The 20,034-nt window shown below is 40.5% G+C and overlaps 2 protein-coding genes across 6 annotated transcripts in view; both read right to left on the reverse strand.

The window, feature by feature from the left end:
* The window catches only part of kmt2e (lysine (K)-specific methyltransferase 2E), a 63,904-nt gene extending 61,263 nt beyond the window's left edge, over positions 1 to 2,641 (reverse strand). For all 5 annotated transcript variants that reach the window (XM_018092321.2, XM_012960004.3, XM_018092320.2 and 2 more), the window contains exon 1: positions 678 to 2,641. The gene's annotated coding sequence lies outside the window, so the exon portion shown is untranslated. The remainder of the gene's footprint in view (positions 1 to 677) is intronic.
* A 7,775-nt stretch (positions 2,642 to 10,416) lies between these two features.
* lhfpl3 (LHFPL tetraspan subfamily member 3) overlaps positions 10,417 to 20,034 on the reverse strand; it is a 48,007-nt gene continuing 38,389 nt past the window's right edge. The window contains exon 4 of the mRNA XM_031897635.1: positions 10,417 to 10,633. The gene's annotated coding sequence lies outside the window, so the exon portion shown is untranslated. The remainder of the gene's footprint in view (positions 10,634 to 20,034) is intronic.

Genomic DNA, 20,034 nt, shown 5'->3' on the forward strand with positions numbered 1-20,034 from the left:
CATGCCTATAAAATATGAAAACTGAAGAGGCTGAAAAGAGGAAATGGTAGAGGCCTCAGAGAGAAAAAAATACTGTGCAAGATAAACAAACCTTAAGAGGAGGGGACCAGGATGGGGTGTGTGTACAGTGCATTTATGTATAAAGAAAAGTGTGGGGAGTCCACTTATTGCTTTCCAGTGTTAGTGGCAATCGATCTAGAAGCTATAAGTGCAGTCTAAGACGTCATTATTGTAGCCCTTTATCAGACATTAAAATACAGTGGGTGCTGGGAGTTGCATGTCAGCAGCTGGAGAACTACAAATTGGGAGTTTCTTTTGAAAGGCAATTCTGTATATAAATATTTGCCAGACGCAGCTAGACTTAGCATAGCCCCGCCATATTTATCAGTAAAGTACTAACCCCCATCACTTACTGCCTAGTTCACACAGAAAGAACCGCATATTGTCAACTATCGTGTATATGAAGCTATGCAGAAGTATACAAATCCATTCCACAACAATACACACAGGGTATATTTATATATATTATGCGTACATTGTAGTATATCCATGCTATGAAACAGGAAACCCTCTTACTGAAACATTTATAGCAAGGCTAATAATGCGACAGAAGACGATGGGAAAAACGCAGTTATTAAAAAAAACGATAACAATATAAAGCCAGTAGTGAGACTTACCTACTATAATCAAACGCCAGACGAGAGGACCCCGTTACACCACGAACACACCCCCTAATGGAACAGGTTTGGTACGGCCGTACTGAACAATACACAATTACGGGAAGCGTTCCCACTGACAACTACTTTGGCGACTGGAAAATCAGGCGTCAGTAGCAGTAACCGGGACCGTTAACGAGATTTTAAGGACGAATTATCAGTAAAGAATCAATGTAGATGCAACGCAGAAGCTTACAGAAAATAAAACGATAATTTCTACGTGCAAAGATGGTAGGAGAAAAAAAGTAAATAAAATAAAAAACGAAAAAAACGTTGTTCTCTGCGCCCGTGGTAGTAGAACCCCAATGTGTACAAACCCCGCTCCTCCCGTGTTTCAGCCTACGCTGGCTCTATGTCACTGCCTCTCTCTGGAAAATGGCGTCCGCTAATAGCACAGGGCTCCATAGCCTAACTGTCAGGGGCTGGAAACAGAGCCACTGCGGGCATGAAAAACTAGTAGCTAAGGTCTTTGCCCATAGTTAATATGGTGAAGTTACGATAACAGCCGTCGCCATTTTGCGTGTGGGCAAAACCGTACCCTGCTATTTCCACGCCTATCCCACTTTTACAATGTAAAGGGTGGCCCTGTGGTCGCCATTTTGTATGATGGCGAATGCTTGCAGAGTGCACAGTGGCTGTAGACTTGCGATTTACTGCAAGCGTGGGATCTTCTTGTATGCGAAAAAGGGAAAGTTTTAATATCGATTTGTGAAACGTACAGTATAACACCCACACGCTGGGCAAGAAATTCAGACTGGGTTGGTGTCATCTAAAGCCTGAATGTCCAATTTGGGGCCCTGAAGCCAACAAATTCCAAGATTCCAACAAATCCAAAGATGCTGGGGTTATTTTTTAGAAATCCATTTAAGGTGGGCTTTTTGAACTAGTCGTATTCAAATATCTTGTTTAGTTGTGTGACAGATTAAGAGACATACAATGTTGTTTCAGTAATAAAAGGGAACTTTTATCTTCAAATGTATAGTCGCAACACAGCAGTAAAGCTCGCTTTTCGTTATCCAATCTCTGGTAACAAATGAACATGGAGGAGGGGGAAGTCTTAGCTAGAATAACTCGCGGAAATGTTATTGGTAATATGAAGGCGTTTCCTTGCTGAGGTCTGCGTTTATTACCATGGTATTTACTGGCTTGGTAGTGTCTCTTATATCGGGGTTTCCCAGACAGTGGTTGCAGGGGCTGTGACATCCTGCGCAAGCTCGTATCGGCTCATAAAAGGCTGCTGACTACTCCCACCTTGTTTCCATGGAAGGAGAACTCAGTGACTGGAGGAGAAGCCGTAATACTTCACTTACAATGTCGCGTGAATGCTGTACTTTTTTTAAGCAAAATTGTACTACAGCCATACCTCTTTACAGAGTCTTACAGAAAACGATCTCGGATGGTGAATGGACAGATGGTGCACTAAGTATTTTTATTTGTGTTTTAATTCGCAATGACAGACGGCTTTTTCCTACTTTTATTTTTTTAAAATATATGTAACGTAGTCTTTGTATGTTGATCTTATTGTCTTTGTATTGGAAGTTTGTAATGGCGACGGACGCCCTTTCAGCTTCCTGTCACAGTAGTGCGTTATTGCTTGTTGAGGGGGCGGGTTATTTATGTAAGCCAATAGCTGCGCGACTAAGGATTCCCTTTTGTGTGCTGATTGGATGCCCGTGACATCATGCTGCAGCAGGTGGGTGGTTCAGGAGCTGCCTGGGGATGCGGGTGCGGAGGGAGAACTCGTCGCCATTATGTCTGAGTTCGAAGCATCGCTAGAAGAGAGCTTTTCTTTCTTTAAGTTACATTAAATAGTGATTTTGGCGGGGAGGTGTTTCCCTTAATGACAACGAATTACTGGAATGCAGCGTAGATTTGTTGTAGACCGTTGGAATAGACAGCTTTTTATTTTTAAATGCGTCATTTCAAAATGGCGCCGTGAAAGGAGTAGATAATTTGCACGTCCTCTTTGAATCATGTGACTGTGTTGCTTAGCAATATGCTTGGCTCAGTACCAACTAGGCAGACGGATGTGGAAAGGGGGAGGAAGTCCCAGAGCTAGATGGGGGAGGTTAGACTGGGCTACAGTTCATTTCACAGAGCCTTCCTATTGACATTTAAGCCCATTGTGTACTGACCTTCGTCTTTGTGAGACCCAGTCTAAAGTAGTCTTTTGCGTTAATGAATCCGTTTTCTTAATAAAGTGAAGTCATGGAAGAACTAGAAAGGTTAGGGTGTGGTGGAAATCAACCTGAAATTGTGTAAGAAGCAATGCAGGGACTTTTTAGGACTGTGTAACCATGTAGTGTTTGTATGATTAATTTTGAAAGAAAAACTTGAGTAATTTGCATGTATAGAAATTACTGGCAGTTTATATATTTCACCTAACAAGTCATCTTTAGTTAAGTATACAGATGAAAAAGTCTTTGATTGTCGCAGGCGACTAATCCCACTGGCTAGAATGTAAAACGCCGGTGGGATTGCCTTTGTAGGGAGATTAGTCACCCGCGGCAACAGAGATTTGTTGTGGCGCGACTAATCTGCCCTAACTGGAGAACCACTAGAAAGTTTCTCAGATATTGAATTTGGCCATACATTGAAATATCCCCTTGTTTGGTCATCTTTCTGCAATATGGCCACATTGAGATGGGCAGTATCAGATCACAATGGCGTGGATACAGGCCGTCAGTGAGGACCACCTTAACAAGCCAATGCAGTCATTATGCAGAGAATTTTAAACCTGTCCAAACATACTTGTGAGGATGGATGGATTAGCCACCTGCCATAGATTTCTGCTACTGCAGTGACTAATTGCTTTGAAATGCCTTTCCTACTGCAACAATAGGAGTCACCAGTGGAAAGGCCTACGCATAGATATGTCCCATGCATGCGCATAATAAGCAAGCTCATTATGTGCAAGCGAAGTAAATAGGGCCACCCACCCTGTAATTGCTTCCCCCACCTGAGGTGCGGGCTACATAAGTAGAGTAATCCTAGGTTAAACTCACTGAAATGCTAGTTTTTTTTTTTTAATTTTTGTTAGTTTTCTTGTGATGGGTAACATCTTCTGTTCCTTCTGGCATAAAGCATGGCAGCTTCTCCAAGATGAGGTCTTTTCCTTGCTCCATGCTATTTATTTCTTGTGCTTGACTGATGTTTGCTACATCTTGTGACTTTTCTTGTGAACTGTGCATCAAATTTTGCAGATCCAACGTCTCCTCACTGCATGTAATATTTGTTAGCGCATGTTTCGCCAGTCTGAAGGCTAGGCAGAAGCAATGCAGTGGACAGTGATAATGGTGGCTGTGAATGTTTAATTTTTGGTATCATCTATATATTAATATGCCTTTTTATTGAGTTTTGGACTAAAATACATATAGCTTTTCAAGACACCATACTGGGAATGAGGTAAACCATATGTTTCCAGAAGTAAAGAACAGCAAGGTTGAAAGGATTTAGACAAGAGATGGCAGTAGGTGTGGGTAGTGTAAAAAGATGGCGCATATAAGATGGCTGGGAACATACCGTGACACAAGTGAAGAAATATAGTGAGGAGAGCAGAGGAGTGAAGGGTTTTGAAAAAGTATTTTATGTTATCCTTTGCTTAACAGGCAGCCATGATAAAGATTTTTTTGGGGGGCTGAACATCTGCTTCCTGATTTCAGAGAGAATAAGAGTTTAAGGTGGATTGCAAGGGAGAGAGGTGGGAATCTAAACAGCATAGGATGAGGGCATGGATTAGTGTTTTAGCAGTATCTTGGCAATACTGCGGAGAAAAAAGTGTCAGGTTTGGCTAGTTAAAACAGCACTGATTTAATTCTTTGTAGAACTAAACTACACAGGAGGTCTGGTAGGATGTTGGGATATTAGAATAACAGCAGCACAGTCCTCTAAAATCATTAGTCTTTATTTGCTCTGTTAAAGGAGAAGGAAAGGCAAAGTCACTTGGGGGGTGCCAAAATGTTAGGCACCCCCAAGTGACTTTAACCGCTTACCTTGTCCCCCTGGCTGGTGCCCCTGTTTGCAGAAAACAACACCAGCCCGGGGTACCTGGAGCGGATCGCTTCCTGCTTCCGTTGGCTGAAATGCCAGCGGTCGTCGCATGCGCGGTAGAGTGCGACTTTAATATTTAAGTTCGGCTTTTCACTCTACTGCGCATGCGCGCGCGTGCGTGCAGCGAATAACAAAGGAGGAAGCGATTGCTGCTACCCCGGGCTGGTGCTGTTTTCTGCGAACAGGGGCACCAGCCCGGGGTAAAAGGTAGGCGGTTAAAGTCACTTGGGGGTGCCTAACATTTTGGCACCCCCAAGTGACGTTTACTTTATTTCTCCTTTAAGGAATTTAAGACTGCCAGGGCCTTACATGTTTCAGGTGTTAACATGCTTAATAATGGTCACAATATGAGAGTTGGGAAGAACTAATAATCATGCAGCCTTTTTCTTCAGTAGGACATTGAGATGAACTTGTGCTGCTAAGTTTTTTTTTTTGTTTTTTTTTTTTTTGTAAAATGGTGTCCGATCAAAAGAATGCATCCTACAATTCTGTAGTCATGTGGGTCAAAATATAATTGGACTGCTATCAGACCCAACATGCCTTTCAGAAGGGAACACTGCATGCTTCGTCTGCATCCACAACATAAAATCTTGATGGTGTTTGAAAGACACTTTCTCTTTTTAATTCAGATTGTTGGATGTAGATGCATAAACAAGACCCCATATAATGACTTTATCTGACTTATGGGGCGATTAGTCACCACAACGTTTTTAAATAGTCGCATCGACTAATCGCCTTGTATATTAACCCAGGGGTCCCCAACCTTTCTTACTCGTTGCTGCAGCTAATTACCCATTGTGTCTTTGCCCTTACAATACAGCTTAGGGGATCTGATTTTGTAGTATCCCACAAAATCTTGTGCTGTTGCATGACAAGATTTTGTAGGTCAGGTAAAATCTGACTCACAATCTGATTAAAATTTCCTGTTTAGTTTAGCCCTAAGAAGACGAGTTTTGTCAAGATGTGCATTTTGTTTGGGTTGTAACAGCACTTTTTGTTAAATTAATGGCCAGCTACAAGAAAAACAGATGTTCAACAGTATTGTAACTCCGTTTGTCACGGTTTGCTAGCTTATATAAATATTTTTGCTTTCATGTGATCTATGCATGGTTACAATAAAGTTAAAATTTTCAAGTTTGTTTTATTCTGAGTGTTTTATCAGTGAAAAAATCTTTTTACTTTTAAATGGACTGAACTGGATTTTGATATTCAGCATCTGCAATAGCATAAATTACATTTCAAGAGCCTGGGTCTTTAAACAAAAACTATTTCATGAGTTTATTGGATATAATATTATATATAATATAGGGCCAGTTTCATCACAGCCAAAAATGATAATGCACATTCTACTAACCAATCTTGAAAACAATGGGTAAGTAAAGTATACTGATGGATGTTTAGTTATTTAACTTTGATAAAGCTCAGGACTAAGGCACATGGTGTGGTTTTCATGTTTTTTTGCTAAGTTTAATAACTAAACATCCATCCTTCCCATATAAAGGGTATATGGAATTTCTTAACTGTTTAGGCAAACATGTCAGCCTGAAGTTCCAAGTAATCATTAGTGCTACAGCAGCAATGTAAGCAGATCTTCAACTCAGTTAATGGTCATTGCCCTACAAAAGCATTCTACTGTTCATACACTGTTCCTTGTATAAAGCTACTACAATCCGGACTTGGATTTCTTACGATTGAGTGCTATTTTGATATCTTGCTCCCTTCTGCTGATCGGCTGCTGAAAAGGTGGGTTGATACCCTCCAGCTTGCAGCTCAGCAGTAAAGTGTGTCTGAAGTTTATCAGAGCACAGGTTACATGGCTGTAGCACCCTGGGAAAAGAATAATATGGCTAGCCCCGTGTAAAGTTCAAAATTAAATATAAAAAAAAAAATATGTTTTTGAAAAACTTATTTCAATGCAGGATTCTTCTGTAGAAGCTCTACTAACTGATGCAGTGATAGTATTCCTTTAATCTGATCTGTATACAGGTTGATGAGGTTGTAGGTAGTAACCCCCCCTTTCCCCACTTTGGAGAGTTGTGAGCTGGCCATACACAAAGATTTGCCAAGTGATCGGCCACCTGTGTGCTGGGCCAAATTTGGCTGAAAGGATCGTTTGGCTGCCAGACCAACAGTCTGCTCATATGAAAGGATGGGCCAGAGCAATACGCCAGTGTGGTCCTAACGTGATTTTTAAAACCAGTCAAATCTAGACTTCCCCCAGTTAGTTTAGGCATCCAGCTGTTTAGTACTCACATGTAGGTCAACTTTTGTAGCTTAAATTGACCCGTGTATGGCCCTCTTTAATCTAAAAGCACTACTATTCTTTGTAAAACAGGTTGGTTTTGTGTCCCTTTGATTGCTGCAATCACCAGCCTTGGAAAAATGGCAATCTCTTGTCTCAAGAAATTTTAAATAGTAACATAGTAAGTTGGGTTGAAAAAAAGACATGCGTCCATCACGTTCAACCATAATGCCTATATATAACCTGCCTAACTTCTAGTTGATCCAGAGGAAGGCAAAAAACCCCATCTGGAGCCTCTCTAATTTGCCGCAGAGGGGAAAAAATTCCTTCCTGACTCCAAGATGGCAATCGGACCAGTCCCAGGATCAACTTGTACTAAGAGCTAGCTCCCATAACCCTGTATTTCCTCACTTGCTAAGAATCCATCCAGCCCCTTCTTAAAGTTATATAATGTATCAGCCAGCACGACTGATTCGGGGAGGGAATTCCACAACTTCACAGCTCTCACAGTAAAAAAATCCTTTCTGAATATTTAAACGGAATGGGTGCCCTCGTGTCTGTTGGAAAGGTTATTATATGATCCCCTTATATATTAATACATAGTTATTGTGTCCCCTCTTAAAGGAGAATGCAAGTCAAAATTTAAAAAGCATACTGCCAAATAGTCCTCCTATTGTTAAGTGAAAACACCACACTTTTGGCTCACCTAATCAAATATTTACTCAGTCACACTTACTTCACATTTTCTAGAACAGGCAGCCATCTCTAAAAAGTTATTCTCCCTTCCTTTCCCTCCTTGCTTCATACTGCACATGTGTTTCATTCCCTCCCCCCCTGGCAGATCCACTTCTGATTGGCTGGTGGGCATGTGTAGCTCAGAACAGCAGACAGGATCAAGTTACACACATGCTCAGAGAATAGGAAGGCTGCTGCTGGCACCTACAGGAAGGGGAGAGAGATTTCAGTGATGCCACTGTAGTCTTCACACTGCTGTAGGCTGCCAGCACCATATCTCAGAGAAGCAAGCAGGGATCTGGGAATTTAGATATGCAGTAAGTACTTAAAAAGAATGCCTTTAGACTTACTTTTAATTTATATTAACCTTTCATTGTCCTTTAATGGTTTCTGTAGCATATAAGCATTTTGTGGCTGAAATTGGACTCTCACTCCTCGTGACAGGTAGATTCTGTTCTTGTAAATGTGATGCTGCAAGGGGCTTTTCAGCCAGCTGCAAGACACTGGAGAAATAGGGGCTGGCCCTTACATTATTTTTTTTAATACACAAATCCAATAAAGAATAAATGTAATTGGCACCCTCTCCAAAATATTGCAAATATATAACGGTACCAGGCTGGGATACCCTTTCTCACCACTTTGGCTGTAGCAATACACAAAAATGCTAACATTACAGGATTTAAAATAGCAGGGACTAAATGCAAAACGGCTACCGTATTTTCCGGCGTATAAGACGACTTTTTTACCCCAAAATATCTGTGCCAAAGTCGGGGGTCGTCTTATACGCCGGGTACTGCAGCTTGCTTCCTCATATGTCCGGCCAGGGCCGCCGTCATTGGTGGCCAGCGGAGAATTTGATTGGTTGTGCCCCGTACGTACGTACGTACGTATGCACGCACGCATGGGGCGCAACCAATCAAATTCTCCGCTGGCCACCAATGACGGCGGCCCTGGCCGGACATATAAGGAAGACGCAGACGAAGGAGGTCGCTGGTGGGGGAGCCGCAGGGGGTAGCTTGGATGGGGGAAGCTGAGGGGAGCCGGAGGAAGTCGCTGGGGGGGAGGAAGCTGGAGGAAGTCGCTAGGGGGGGTGCTGGAGAAAGGCCACTGCGCTGACTTTCAGACTATGTACATTGATAAAGGGTAACTTTAGCCAAGCAATGATTTGTTTCTTTATGGCTGCAACAGAGAAGTGACATTCTGATTTGTTTATGCTCCATGTACACTCACAGCTGCCTACCTGCATGATGTATTTTTTAGGGGGGCCCTGGTTACCAATGTTTTAGGGGGCCCTGGCTACTAATGTTTTAGGGGGCCTTGGCTACCAATGTCCTGTGTGACCACTCTAACCAATCAAAGCAGTTGTATACAACAACCAGCCAGTCGCCTGGCCTTTGGTGTGTGTTGGAAGAGGGGTAGTCTTATACAGCGAGTATATTCCAAACACTATATTTTAACTGCAAAAGTTGGGGGTCGTCTTATACACCGGAAAATACGGTAGTTATACTGATGATCTTTTACTCATATATATATATATATATATATATATATATATATATATCTCTTAACACAGAGTTTTACCAGATCTAAAGGCTAAATCAACTTAAGCACTAACATTTTTCAATAAATTCATATTGGAAATTTGCTTGGAATTAAGTTTTCTTTTATTTGGCAAAAAATTATTTTTAGGGTTGACAGACCTTTACTATAAACTCACTGCTTTCACACTTAGAGGCCTACCCACTGCTACATGATTGGCATATTTGCACTAGCTGTACTGTGCATGCACCAGCCGGGTGGGAGAGGGTGGAGCCTGGTATTTAACTGGCCACACACCCCAGTAGAACCATCAGGACTTTGATGTCATTTCTAATCTATATAACGCCAAAATTAAAAATGTGAGATAAGGTCTCACCACAGAAAGATTCACCCACTTTCTATTCATTCCTATGGTACTTTTAGAAGCATATTTATCAAAGGGTGAAAGTAAGAGTTGACCATATAATAAATAAGCTTCTACAAATCCCATAGGAATGAATAGAAAGTAAGTGAATTTTTCTATGGTGAGTCATAATCTAGCATTTTGATAAATCTGACCGTATGTGTACATATCACAAAATCCAAGTTTGCTATGGAAAAACAGCATCTATGCAATGGACCTAAATGGCAATTTTGTCCTTGTCATAAATGTTGGGCTAGTTGCGTCAGTGACTTAATATCCCACAGTGCCCTGTGTAAACAGTCGCAACAGTGCTCAATTTGGATCATGAGGCAGGCAGTGGTGCCAAGCAGGCCTGGGCCGGAAATCTGTGGGTTGGTATAAGATTATAGACAGTCACTATTTATTGGGCTGATGGGGGTTGTTTGGGCCTCTGTGTACTTGAAATGTCAGGGCCTATTCAATGACCCCTCAGGATGGCCTTTTGTAGATCTTTTACATGTTTAGATTTTATGTCAACCATGCCCAAAGTGCACTGATTGTCCTCAGAGTTCCTTTAGGGACTTCATGAACTTTAAATCTTATGTCTCATCTGTCTTGAAAAGTGTTTTATGCTGGCAATCTTTTCTTCCAGAAGAGTTTTAGATCTTGTTGGTCTCTCCTGTTGCTCACCAAATCCAGTTTTTTTTTTTTATTTGAAATTTTTATTGAAATTTAGGTTACATAGGATTAATCAATCAGTTAGAGCAATTATTATGAAGTAGGAGAGAGCATAGAGGGAAGAAAAGGAAAGGTAAGTCATAGGGAGGTATTGGTGGAGGGAGGGGTTGTCCGAGGTTGCTGGCTACTTGTTTAGAAATTCAGTACCATAAACAGGTTTTCATAAGAAAAAGGTGTGTCCTTCCCCCTGGGAATATAGAGGGGATAAACCTCATGGTGCCAGTGTTCCCTCTGAAAATCAGAGAAAAGAGAATAATGATAAGTAAAATAAAATCACCATGTCGTATTTTTTCAGAACATCCTAAGCCTTCTAAAGCTGTGTAATTCTCTATAACACTCAATACTAAACAAAAAAAAAAAACCAATATATATTTTAATGTAGAAAAACACCAGAAATGTATTTTTATAAACAAAAAATACTACTGCTTTATAAAGCGCTATGTCTCCCGAGCGTACCATTTTACAGAGATTGCAGATTGGATAGATCCAACCACCCATAGCAGCAGACTACCAAATTTCAAAGCACCACACCAGAACTTTGCTTACTTTAGATTGTAGATACTAAGGGGCCTATTTATTAAAGTACGATCGCTCCGAATACATCTAATTCGTATTTTTTTGTACTGTGTGTATTTTCTGCGACTTTTCCCTACTTTGCGACAAAATCATATTGTTGCGTTGAGTACAAAAGCTTCGGATTCATTCAAGCTTCGGTATCGTGACTTTCCTTGGGCCAGGATGGAGGGGCAGAGTGCCATTGAGTTCCAAAAACATGCACAGAAGGATCAAAGTCAGAAAGGTTTTTCCGCCGTTTACGATCATTTTGATACGAAATTTTGTGACTTTTGGATTGCCAATACGATATTATCGTGACTAATACAATTTTTTTGTAAGCATTTTCGTGATATTTGCGATTATCAGAAATTATCATATCCAATCCGAATTTTACCCATTTCAGGATTCAAACTTGTACTTTGATGAATCAGCCCCTTGGTCTTTCTACTCCAAGCTACTAAACTGCAATGCTTTGCTAAAGTTAGTGGTTTGAGTGAAATCAATGTTGATTTAAAGGATAAACATGTCTCTTTGTTCACACTACAAATTAAGATAAATAAATATTTTTTCATTTGTGGAAATTGCTTCAAAGCCTGCACTTTATCTTACATTTATCCTTTGGTAAGATAGCAGATAGTTGAATGTCTGGAGTCTTAAGCTGGCCATACACGCACCGATAATATCGTACGAAACCTCGTTTGGTTTAGTCATATTCCAGATGACTGGTCTCATTCACTAGACTTGCCTCTAATAAAAGATATGGATGGTATGTCTAACCAGCAGTTCCCCAGCTTTGGCAACATTACCAGCATCCTTTGGCAGACAAAGCAATAGCTGCAACATAACTCATTTTTATTGAAATTAAAAAAAGCTGCAAACCTAGAATTCCCCAGCTGTTGAAGAGACTATGTACTACTATATTATTAGACATATTCAGTTGCTGCTCTATGTCTGTCACATACTGTAGCTTATTTAAACTTACCAGTATATTTATTTCTACAGTCATGGCCAAAATTGTTGGCACCCCAGAAATTTTTCCAGAACATCAAGTATTTCTCACAGAAATGTATTGCAGTAACACATGTTTTGCTATACACATGTTTATTCCCTTTGTGTGTATTGGAACAGAACAAAAAAGGGAGGAAAAAAAGCAAATTGGACATAATGTCATACAAAACTCCAAAAATGGGCTGGACAACATATTTGGTTGCACACCCTTTGGAAAAAATAACTGAGATCAGTCGCTTCCTATAACTATCAATAAGCTTCTTACACCTCTCACCGGGAATTTTGGACCACTCTTCCTTTGCAAACTACTCCAGGTCTCTCTTATTGGATTTTAAGATCTCTCCACAGATGTTCAATGGGATTTAGATCTGGACTCATTGCTGGCCACTTTATAACTCTCCAGCGCTTTGTTGCCATCCATTTCTGGGTGCTTTTTGATGTATGTTTGGGGTCATTGTCCTGCTGGAAGACTCAAGATCTCGGACGCAAACCCAGCTTTCTGACACTGGGCTCTACAGTGCGACCCAAAACCCTTTGGTAATCCTCAGATTTCATGATGCCTTGCACACATTCAAGGCACCCAGTGCCAGAGGCAGCAAAACAACCCCAAAATATCATTGAACCTCCACCATATTTCACTGTAGGTACTGTGTTCTTTTCTTTGTACGCCTCATTCCGTTTTCGGTAAACAGTAGAATGATGTGCTTTACCAAAAAGCTCTATCTTGGTCTCATCTGTCCAGACATTTTCCCAGAAGGATTGTGGCTTACTCAAGTACATTTTGGCAAACTGTAGTCCTGCTTTTTTTGTCTCTATGTCAGCAGTGGGGTCCTCCTGGGTCTCCTGCCATAGCGTTTCATTTAAATGTCGAGGAATAGTTCGCGCTGACACTGATGCTCCCTGAGCCTGCAGGACAGCTTGAATATTTTTGGAACTTGTTTGGGGCTACTTATCCACCATCTGGACTATCCTGCGTTGCAACCTTTAATCAATTTTCTCTTCCATCCACGCCCAGAAAGATTAGCTACAGTGCCATGGGTTGCAAACTTCTTGATAATGTTGCGCACTGTGGACAAAGGCAAATCTAGATCTCTGGAGATGGACTTGTAACCTTGAGATTGTTGATATTTTTCCACAATTTTGGTTCTCAAGTTCTTAAACAGTTCTCTTCTCCTCTTTCTGTTGTCCATGCTTAGTGTTGCACACACAGACACACAATGCAAAGACTAAGTGAACTTCTCTCCTTTTATCTGCTTTCAGGTGTGATTTTTATATTGCCCACACCCATTACTTGCCCCAGGTGAGTTTAAAGGAGCATCACATGTTTGAAACAATCTTATTTATCCTCAATTTTGAAAGGGTGCCAATTAATTTGTCCAGCCCATTTTTGGAGTTTTGTGTGACATTATGTCCAATTTGCCTTTTTTCTTCCCTTTTTTGTTCTGTTCCAATACACACAAAGGGAATAAACATGTGTATAGCAAAACATGTGTTACTACAATACTTTTCTGTGAGAAATACTTGATTTTCTGGAAAAAATTCTGGGGTGCCAACAATTTTGGCCATGACTGTATATAATTCATTTCTATAAGATGTGCAACAACAACATAATTGTGTCCTGTTTTGTATAAGCTAAGAGTGCTTCTGTATTCACAATTAGTGATGAGTGAATCCATCCTGCCTTGCTGAAAATTGCAAAATCGTGGGGAAATTCACAACACACTGAAGTCAATTGTCGTTTTTTCATGGCAAATTTCTCCTGCAGCTTTACAAAGGGAGTAACAGGAATTTAAGTGGTATCATTACTGGTAGTTGGAGAGAAGTAACTATGTTTGACCTTTAATTACATTTCCCCCATAGTTACAAGTAATAAAATTGATTTTTGAGCTTTTTAATTATGATTTGATATTATTTCTGTGCATAAGAATGCAATATAATGCATTTGTAATTCATTAACTAAGCTAAAAGCTTCTCTATCTTAAGACTATTGCTTGCATACTCTTTATTTTTTTACATTTGCATTATTATCATTTATTTATATAGTGCCAGCAAGTTACACAGTGCTTTACATTACGTTGTCATTTATAACTAATATCATTTATAACTAACAGGGTTCTTACAATAATTAACCAAAAAAAGGGTTACAGAATTAGAATCACAGGGCACTGTGATTATAATTGCAGCTTCCATTTTCCTGACTTGTGCAATGATATCATCTAGTGGCCAATTTTAGTTATTACACTGGAATAAGAGCAATTGCAAAACCCTTTCACTGCTAGTAGAATTAATCATTTAGTTTTCTGACAATTTTTACATTTGTTTTTGCTATTTCTGAAATGTATGTATAATTACACTTCTGTGACAAGAGAAGAGAGACACAGGATCTCAAACTTTGAAGAACAATTTAAGCAATGGGAACATCAGCATGTGGCTGAATTGAGAACACTCCACTTACTTGAGAATTCTCAAGTTGCTTCACACAATGCCAAAATTCCAGCAAGTTGCATTTTTACTTGAATTTTCTTGATCGTGACAAGAAATACCGACATCTTATTGGTTGCTATGGGTTATTGCTACCGGGCAAACTAGCCTTTTATTACATATGGAGGTTTATTTGTTTAAATATGGCTGCAGGTGCATGTCAAAATAGCTACATAGAAGAAAAAGTGGGCAGGTATGAAAAGACCAGATGATTACTAAAAACCTATTGCACTAGCACCACCTAATGGTATACATTTTCTTGTAGTGCTCGTACATGATATGGTCAGGCAATGCAGCTGTTATCCAACAAATTACTCAAGCATCAACTGGCATAGTGTAGCTACCAGTGGTAGAAACCCCTCCAGCCAGTATGTATAAGCATAGTACGGAACTAATGAAAAAGGTTTATGTTTTTTACTAGTAACTATAAAACCTGCATGCATGTCAATGCAAAGCAAAAATAAAAATATCCTGATTATCAACCCTAAGTTATAAAACTGCAAAAGTAATTGACATGGTTATTACAAATTTAGTCAGTCAAGCTATCATGGCAGCACAGCAAATATCACTGCTGCCCCTCTGCACTGGGGGCCCCTGAGTTTGATTTCAACCAGAGCACAGGGCTACAAGGCATTTGTATGTTCTGGTGTCTCTACAGGTTTCCTACAGATTCCCTGGAATGTCTGGCCCACAGGGCAACCTAATCAGGTTATTTCTCCAGCCAATACACACAAAGGGAATAAACATGTGTATAGCAAAACATGTGTCACTGCAATACTTTTCTGTGAGAAATACTTGATTTTCTGGAAAAAATTCTGGGGTGCCAACAATTTTGGCCATGACTGTATATTATTCATTTCTATAAGATGTGCAACAACAACATAATTGTGTCCTGTTTTGTATAGGCTAAGAGTGCTTCTGTATTCACAATTAGTGATGAGTGAATCCATACTGCCTTGCTGAAAATTGCAAAATCGTGGGGAAATTCACAACACACTGAAGTCAATTGTCGTTTTTTTCATGGCAAATTTCTCCTGCAGCTTTACAAAGGGAGTATCATTACTGGTAGTTGGAGAGAAGTAACTATGTTTGACCTTTAATTACATTTCCCCCATAGTTACAAGTAATAAAATTGATTTTTGAGCTTTTTAATTATGATTTGATATTATTTCTGTGCATAAGAATGCAATATAATGCATAGTGTAGCTACCAGTGGTAGAAACCCCTCTAGCCAGTATGTATAAGCATAGTACGGAACTAATGAAAAAGGTTTATGGTTTTTACTAGTAACTATAAAACCTGCATGCATGTCAATGCAAAGCAAAAATAAAAATATCCTGATTATCAACCCTAAGTTATAAAACTGCAAAAGTAATTTACATGGTTATTACAAATTTAGTCAGTCAAGTTATCATGGCAGCACATCACTGCTGCCCCTCTGCACTGGGGGCCCCTGAGTTTGATTTCAACCAGAGCACAGGACTACAAGGCATTTGTATGTTCTGGTGTCTGTACAGGTTTCCTACAGATTCCCTGGAATGTCTGGCCCACAGGGCAACCTAATCAGGTTATTTCTCCAGCCAGGCATGTGGGCAAATTAACCAATTAAATTACAACATAATTGGCCAATGTGTGTCTAAGATCAGCTAGCCTGTCTATTATAGTTATATTTTGTATTTAAATATTAAAATACATTCCTTTTGGGCTCAACATAGGGGCACATGAAGATAAGCTTCCATGAGAGGAAGGTCTTTTTGTGTATTTATTGATGTACAATGTCTTTAGTTTAGGTTTGTACCTTGCTGCATTTCTTAAGGTGGATCAGGGCAAAACATTTGAAAGCTTGAAAGTAGTTGCCAAGAAAATCTATGAGATACAGAACAAAACTCCACTTGGCATGTGCAGACAATAGACTGAAGGACCCACCTATCCAACATATTTCCTTTCCATTTTCGAAGGCAAATAAAAAAAAAAAATTCCTCCTACATGCATAAAATAGTATGTATAAACTAGAAAGGGAAGTTTGAGAACAAACTTCATGTTGGGTTAAAAAACATGAAGTCACTGAATGGGCTCTGCCCACTTTCTCTAACCTTGGACCACACTTATACAGTAAATACCACTGTGCAAAGTTTGGGGACCCTGGTTTTAATAGTGTCTGAATGGCAGCAACTTAAATTTCCCCACTGAAAGTCAATGACATCTGATTGGCTGTTGTTGGCTCCACCCACTTTTTCTAACTCTGAACTGCAGTTACCAGGTGACTAGCTCTGCAAAGTTTGGAGACCTTAGTATTAATATTTAAAGAATGGCCGCAGTTTAAATTTAAACATATGAAGTCTATAGGTGAAATCTAATTAGTTGTTGTTGGCCCCCCCCACTTTTCTAAACTTGGAACATAGTCACCTAGTGACAAACTGTGCAAAGTTTGGGGACCCTGACATTAAACATGTGAGAATGGCAGCAGTTAAAATTTTCCCACTGAAAACAATGAAAGAAATGTGATTGGCTTTTGGCGGCCCCGCCCACTTTTTCTAACCTTGAGTACAAAGTCACACAGTGACTGACTGTGCAAAGTTTGCGAACTCTGGCATCAAACCAATAAAAATCAATAGGTGAAATTTGATTGGCTGTTGGTGGCTTCGCCCACTTTTCAAAACATAAACTGCAGTCCCCTAGTGACCAAGTGTAAAAAGTTTCGGGACCCCGACGTTATTACTGTGAGAATGGCAGCAGGTTGAATTTCCGCCAAATCAATAGGTCAAATCTGATTGGCGGTTCACAGCTCCGCCCACTTTTGGGCATCCAATAATCATCCTATTTTCATTTAGGCTGAGCCCATGACTATGTGATTCAAGTTTGGGGAGCGTAGCCTCAAAGCTGTAAGATTGGCAGCAGTTTCAATTTCCCCATTAAAGTCAATGATTAAAATTTGATTGGCTGTTGTTGGCCCCTCCCACTTTGGGGTCATCCAACAAATGTTGCTGCTTCATTCGGAGTGACCCCATGATTATGTTATTCAAGTTTGGGGGCTGTAGCTTTAAAGCTTTAAGTGTGGCAGCAGTTTGAAAATCTTCCCTGTCAAAGTCAATGGGAAAATTGGGGGATTCGGAGCAGCGCCACAAAAAGCTATTGCTCCGCTATAGGGCGAAGATGTGTGGGGAGTTTGGGTGTTGTACCCCTAAAACTGTAGGAGGAGTAGCGTTTAGAAAATGGGGGGCGCTATGAAGAAGAAGAAGCGGAAGAATAAGCTAAAGTCGAAGAACAGTATGTTGGGGTTTTCAACCCAACATAATAATGTCAGGAAAGGTAGAATTTATTACCTGGAAATTGTGTTTCCTTCAGGTCCCCTCAGGTAGCATACCTAAATGTGGCCATACACGTAGCAATTCTGATCTTTCCTGCAACCATTGGTCGTGGGAAAGATCCTTTGTTTCCCCTAATGACGTTCAGGACTGAATTGTCAGATCTGGAGGTAGAAACAATAGGAATTCTACCTCCACTTGCCAATTCAGCCCTCAATGCAGATTTTATTTGGGGGCCTTCAATGGTGCCCGATCAAAATCTTTTAAACCGGCTGATCGTCAAGACGACCGATATCCGCAGCCTTTGCAATATTGGTTTCGTTAATCAGCCATATACACACCGAATATCGAATAAAACAAGGTTTTATATGATATCATCAGTGCATGTATGGCCAGTTAAAGGGAGACCCCTCTTCAAGGACAAAAACTTAAATACTACCTTGTTTTCTACAATCTTCAGTGTTTAAAGGAGAACTAACCCCCCAGGAACAAAAGCCCCCTTAACTGCCCTGCATCGACCCCCCTCGTCTCTCCCTTCTCGCATAGCCTATAACTTTAAAAAGTGGCCCTATAGAAAAGCCCATGCTAAAAAATGCAGAGAAGCACAGCATCGTACCTGGGTGCCATCTTCAATGCTTCCAGTCTCACTGTCGATACGGACCCTGCTTGAGCATGTGCAGTTGGGGCTAGGCAGAAATCAGCTGGGGGGTGAGTGGAGTCATTGCAGGGCAGTTAAGGTGAGGGGGGGGTTAGTTCTCCTCTAATAGAAGATAAAAAACATCAGGCCCACAAGCAGCACACCTAAAGCTGGCCATACACGCACCGATAATTACATAGTTAGTTACATAGTTACATAGGGTTGAAAAAAGACCAGTGTCCATCAAGTTCAACCCATCCAAGTAAACCCAGCACACCCAACCCACACCTACCAATCTATACACTCGCATACATAAACTATAAATACAACCACTAGTACTAACTGTAGATTTTAGTATCACAATAGCCTTGGATATTCTGATTGATCAAGAACTCATCCAGGCCCCTCTTAAAGGCATTAACAGAATCTGCCATTACCACATCACTAGGAAGGGCATTCCCCAACCTCACTGCCCTCACCGTGAAAAACCACCTACGCTGCTTCAAATGGAAGCTCCTTTCCTCTAATCTAAAGGGGTGACCTCTGGTGCGTTGATTGTTTTTATGGGAAAAAAGAACATCCCCCATCTGCCTATAATCCCCTCTAATGTACTTGTACAGAGTAATCATGTCCCCTCGCAAGCGCCTCTTTTCCAGAGAAAACAACCCCAACCTCGACAGTCTCACCTCATAGTTTAAATCTTCCATCCCCTTTACCAGTTTAGTTGCACTTCTCTGCACTCTCTCCAACTCATTAATATCCTTCTTAAGGACTGGAGCCCAAAACTGCACTGCATACTCAAGGTGAGGCCTTACCAGGGACCTATAAAGGGGCAAAATTATGTTCTCATCCCTTGAGTCAATGCCCTTTTTTATACAAGACAGCACTTTATTTGCTTTAGTAGCCACAGAATGACACTGCCTGGAATTAGACAACTTGTTATCAACAAAAACCCCTAGATCCTTCTCCATTAAGGATACCCCCAACACACTACCATTCAGTAGATAGTTCGCGTTTATATTATTTCTACCAAAATGCATAACTTTGCACTTGTCAACATTGAACCTCATTTTCCAGTTTGCTGCCCAGTTTTCTAATTTTGTCAAATCGCTCTGCAAAGCGGCAGCATCCTGCATGGAACTTATAGTTTTGCACAATTTAGTGTCATCAGCAAAAATAGAAACAGTACTCTCTATGCCCACCTCCAGGTCATTAATAAACAAGTTAAAAAGCAAAGGCCCAAGGACTGACCCCTGCGGTACACCACTAACCACACTGGTCCAATTAGAAAATGTTCCATTTACCACCACTCTTTGTACTCTATCCTTCAGCCAGTCCTCTATCCAATTACAAATATTATGTTCTAGGCCAATATTCCTTAATTTGATCATTAACCTTCTGTGAGGTACTGTATCAAACGCTTTAGCAAAGTCCAAGTAGATGACATCAACTGCCATTCCAGCATCGAGGTTCCTGCTCACCTCCTCATAAAAGGCGACTAAATTAGTCTGGCAAGATCTGTTACGCATAAAACCATGCTGGCACAAACTAATAGTATTGTGAACTGCAATGTATTCAAGTACCCTATCCCTTATTACTCCTTCCAAAAGTTTTCCAACTACTGATGTCAGACTAACAGGCCTATA

This window comes from Xenopus tropicalis, chromosome 3 (assembly GCF_000004195.4).
Source record: "Xenopus tropicalis strain Nigerian chromosome 3, UCB_Xtro_10.0, whole genome shotgun sequence".
Classification (NCBI taxonomy): Eukaryota; Metazoa; Chordata; class Amphibia; order Anura; family Pipidae; genus Xenopus; species Xenopus tropicalis.